The sequence below is a fragment of the Mus pahari genome, chromosome X, assembly GCF_900095145.1.
Source record: "Mus pahari chromosome X, PAHARI_EIJ_v1.1, whole genome shotgun sequence".
NCBI lineage: Eukaryota > Metazoa > Chordata > Mammalia > Rodentia > Muridae > Mus > Mus pahari.
The window spans coordinates 38996098-39001343 of record NC_034613.1 but is presented as its reverse complement, the minus strand read 5'-3'; the positions used below and the strand labels follow the sequence as shown (position 1 = coordinate 39001343).

General features: G+C 41.7%; 1 pseudogene; it reads right to left on the bottom strand.

Moving 5' to 3' along the window:
• Positions 1–4852: 4852 nt before the first annotated feature.
• Positions 4853–4996, bottom strand: LOC115063240 (annotated as a pseudogene).
• Positions 4997–5246: the final 250 nt, after the last annotated feature.

Below are 5246 nucleotides of genomic sequence, written 5' to 3'. Positions count from 1 at the left end.
TGTTACGACACAGGACGTTTCCAAGGGAGGTGAAACAACCGGATGTTCTGAAGAGCTTTGCTGTGTGAAACACCCTGCCATTCAGGGAAGCTGTTAAATTCAGGAAGTAGTCAGGGGTGGGGGTGGTAGGGTGTGGTGCATGCCTTTAACCCCAGCACTTGAGAGGCGGAGCCAGGCAGATCCGAGTTTGTACGCCATCCTGGTCTATGGAGAAACATCCAGGATAGTCAAGACTGCACAAAGAAACCCTGGCTCAAAAAAGTCAGGAAGTAAATAGTTCAATAGCTTCATGGAGTCTCTGAAATTGACTCGATTCCCTAAGCCTCTACCCCCTAAATACATATAAACTCTAAGGATCGTTGACTCTCTTAAACTAGCTGAGCAGCCTTGAACATGGTCAGACCCACTGAGGCACATGGAAAGGACTCTGTCCAACCTGTTGAGCTGCCTGCAGGCTGTGCAGTGTGCTCCAGGTCCCCAGCTTTGTGAGCTCTCACCCATGCTGGGGTGGGCTTTGGTGATGAGGGTAACTGTCTCGGAGTCGTTTCTGCTCCAGTAAGTAACCACTTACCCATACTACTGCAACACTCAGACACTTTGGTGCTATCTGCACTTTGATCTGTTGTGGGATCCCTCTCTGGGGTGAATAGCTATTGGTTCCCATCTCTCTAGGGATAGTGTCACACAACAGGCTCATGCCTGGGTTGTCAAGCTTTGTGGTCAGTCAATTTATTGATTAGAGATTTTGCTTAATATTTTGAGTACAAAATTTCCACCATTTCTTAGCCTTCACTGGTCAGTTATTCCCAGCACCTTGACCAATTATGAATTTTTATAGTAAGTGCTGACCACTGCAAAACCAGGTTCTTCTCACCAGTGCTAACAATAATATCATTTTATGAGCATAAACACAAATACTCCTGGAAGCAATTTGAAAGGCACAAAATATCCATTTAGCAAAATAATAGTAGATCCCATACAAAGGCCTCCCTAGTTTCCTAAATCTAGGTTTTTTTGTCAGGTTTCCTATACCATGCATAAATTCATTCTCATGAACCTGGCCTCAACTCTAATCAGAAAGTCATTGGTTACCCTCATAAAAACCATGCTACTATTTAAAAGAGAACTCTTGCCTGTGTATCAACCTCCCCCACCCTTTTTGAGATAGGATCTCTCAGTGAACCTACAGCTTTCTGACTTAGCTAGGTTGGCTGGCCAAGGAACTGGAGTTAGCGCTGTATACCACTGTATCTGACACTACATGAGTGCTGGGGGGGGGGGGCTGGAGGTCTGAATTCAGATCCTTATGCTCCAGTGGTAGACTAGTAATTGAGTTGCTTCTGTTGATTGATGAGTTGGTTATTTGTTATTATGAAATGCTTCTCCCTACCTCTGATCCCTGATTATATTCTTTTTTTTCTTCTTTTTCTTTGTTTTGGTTTTTCGAAGCAGGGTTTCTCTGTGTAGCCNTGGCTGTCCTGGAACTCACTTTGTAGACCAGGCTGGCCTCAAACTCAGAAATCTGCCTGCCTCTGCCTCTCAAGTGCTGGGATTAAAGGCGTGCGTCACCACCACCCGGCATCCCTGATTATATTCTTGTGTTGAAGTGTATAATACCTATGCCTTAATTAATGTAGCCATTGCCTTTGATATATTTATTGCTTATATTGCATAACATTTTTAGTTTTACTTTCAATACATCTCTATATATATTTAAAGGGCACATTTTTTATTCCATTGAATATCAGACTCGGGACTTCATCCATACTAAACAAGCTATCAACCATTGAATTTGTGACAGTTTGAATGAGAATGGCCCCTCATTAGAATGAGAATATTTTTGAATACTTGGTACTCAGTTGGTGATACTATTTGGGTAGGACTAGGAGGTTTGGCTTTAGTTGGAGGAGGTATGACACTGGGGGCAGGCTTTGAGGCTTCAAACCCCTAGCCATCCCCAGTGCACTCTCTGCTTCCTGCTTGTGGTTCAAGATGTGAGCTCTCAGTTTGCAGTTTCAGCTGTCCTGCCTGCTGTCTCCCAGCCCCAATGGACACTCATCTCTCTGGTGTCATAAGCCCAAATAAACTCCTCCTTCCTTAAGTTAACTCGGCCAAGATGTTTTTATCCTAACAATAGAAAAGTAACCAACATATCTGTTAAAATATAGTCTTCTTAGAAGAGGGAACAAAATACCCATGGAAGGAGTTACGGAGATAAAGTGTGGAGCAGAGACCGAAGGAACAACCATCCAGAGACTGCCCCACCTGGGGATCCATCCCATAAACAACCACCAGAACCAGATACTATTGTGGATGCCAACAAGAGCTTGCTGACAGGAGCCTGATATAGCTGTCTCCTGAGAGGCTCTGTCAGTGCCTGACAAATACAGAGGTGGATGCTCACAGACATCTATTGGACAGAGCACAGGGTCCCCAATGAAGGAGCTAGAGAAAGGACCCAAGGAGCTGAAGGGGTTTGTAGCCCAATAGGAGGAACAACAATATGAACTAACCAGTACCCCCAGAGTTCCTTGGGACTAAACCATCAATCAAAGAAAACACATGGTGGGACTCATGGCTCCAGCTGCATATGTAGCAGAGGATGGCCTAGTCGGTCATCAATGGGAGGAGAGTCCCTTGGTCCTGTGAAGGTTACATGCCCAAGTATAGAGGAATGCCAGGGCCAGGAAGTGGGAGTGGGTGGGTTGGTGTGCAGGGGGAGGGGGAGGAGATGGGGGTTTTTAGAGGGGAAACCAGAAAAGGGGATAACATTTGAAATGTAAAGAAAATATCTAATCTAATCTATCTATCTATCTATCTATCTATCTATCTATCTATCTATCTATCTATCTATCTATCTAGTCTGGGCCAGGCGTAGTGGTGCATGCTTTTAATCTCAGCAGTCAGGATGCAAAGGTAGATGAATCTCTTATGAGTTTGAAGCTGGTTTGGTCTATAGAGAAGTTCCAGACCAGCCAAGACTACATAATAAGACCCTGTCTCTAAGCCCCCAATGGAGGAGCTAGAGAAAGTACCCAAGGAGCTGAAGGGGGATGCAACCCTGTAGGTGGAACAACAATATGAACTAACCAGTACCCCCTGAGCTTGAGTCTCTAGCTGCATATGTAGCAGAAGATGGCCTAGTCAGTCATCATTGGGAAGAGAGGCCCCTTGGTCTTGCAAACTTTGTATGACCCAGCACAGGGGAACACCAGGGCCAAGAAGTGGGAGTGGGTGGGTAGGGGAGCAGGGCAGGGGGAGGGTATAGGGGACTTTCGGGATAGCATTAGATATTAGAAAATATCTAATACAAAAGACCCTGTCTCTAAAATAAAATAATGTAATCTGACAGCCCTTGCATATTAATTGGTATTTATAGTTAATATAAGTATTGATGTAGCTTTGATATGAGTCTATGATATTATTCTGTGTTTTCTATTTGACTCTGTTCTTTGCTTCTCCCCCACGTTCTTTCTTCTTATCTTTTTTGAGTATTCTACTCTACTTATTCTGTTGGCTTTTTATTTATTCTTTTTTTTTGTGTGGTATTGGAGTTTCAACCCAGAGTCTCAGGCATGCCAAGTAAGTGTTCTGCCATTAGCTTTTACTCCTAGTCCTCTTGTGACTCCTTAGCTATAACTATAATTATGCAGATTAGTGTAGCAGGATGTTCTGCTAGAGAGATATTTTGATGTCATGAATTTAAATTCATTGTTTAAAATATTCCAGAAGACATTTTATTTTTTACATTTGTGTGTGTGTGTGTGTGTGTGTGTGTGTGCATGTTCCATGGTGCCTACGTGAAGAACAAAAAACAACTTGTTGGAATTGGCTTTCACCTTATACTATGTGGGTCCTGGAGATCAGACTGATGACTTCAGGCTTAGAAGCCGTGCCTTTACCCTCCGAGACATCTTGCCTGCTCCACAAGACATTTTCACAAGCCTCAAAAGAGTTCCAACCCCACAGAAGAGTTTTACATTACAAAGAACATCACCCACCCCATACCCTCTTATTTCTAGACACTTTTATGTGCATTTTCTAAAATATAAAAATTGTGTGTTATAAAGCTATAATATAACCATCAACATTAGATTATAACATTGCTATTGCTTCGCCCCACTCAGGCTTTGCCAGTTTTTTCAGTAGTGTCCTTAAGTCAGAGAATTCAATTCAGAATCGAGTGTTGCACTTTATTTTAACGCCTGCTCAGTGGCCTTCAATTTTCAATACTTGAAGATAATAGTCTAGTTATTTTGTGAACTGCCTTGTAAGTGAGTTTTCTGACATTTCCTCATGATTACATTCTAGCTATGAAATTTGGGCAGAAACACTAAAGAAATAATGCTTTTTTCTTTCATGATATCTTACCAGGGAGCATGTTATTTCACTGTTTTATTTGCTTTAAAAAAAAGATTTATTAGTTTTTAAATTAGATGTAGGTATAAGTATCTGTGCTGGGATAAGACCCTCTGGGCCAGAGGTGTTGAATCCCCTGGAACTGGAGTCAGATGATGATGAGCCACCTGATGTGGGTGCTTGGGACTGCTCTCAGATCCTCTGCAGGGACAGCAAGTGCTTTTAACCGCTGAATTCTCTCTCCAGCCCATTGTGTTTTATTATTGATGATGTTCTCTTTGTTCATTTGATTAGGGTGAAGTTTTCTGTATTTTCTCTAATGCAAAGTTATTTTTTGTCCTTGCCAACTTTAAGTATGTGGCAGAAAGAAATGTTGACTCTTTGTATGTCTGTCTATCAATCATCTATTTCTACAATTAATAAGTGACTGCACACACACACACACACACACACACACTCATAAAATGTACTGTTTTTTTTATTTTGGGGGAAGAACATATATTTCCACACATTATGTAGTCAAGTTCTTCATATTTGAAGAAATCAAAGGGGACAGCACATTCAGAGTCCAATACATGAGCTTCACCTCAAAAAAACCACTTTTATAATCATGGTATCTCCCCTGCTAGACAAGTGTCTCATCATTCATTCATGTCAATGTGAACTCATGGCTTTCTACTTCATTTAATCATTTTCAGTCTGTTATTGTGATATTCAAATTTACCATAGGGACCCCTCTCTATTTTTCCCCCAGGGGGAACCCTTTTAATCTGGCTCTTGTGTCTTTTTAACATGTTCCCATAATTCTTTGAACAGTTCTTTTCTTTTAGGGGAAAGAAAGAAGTTTCAAACTCATTTTATTTGTTGCCTAAACCCTTTTGAATTAG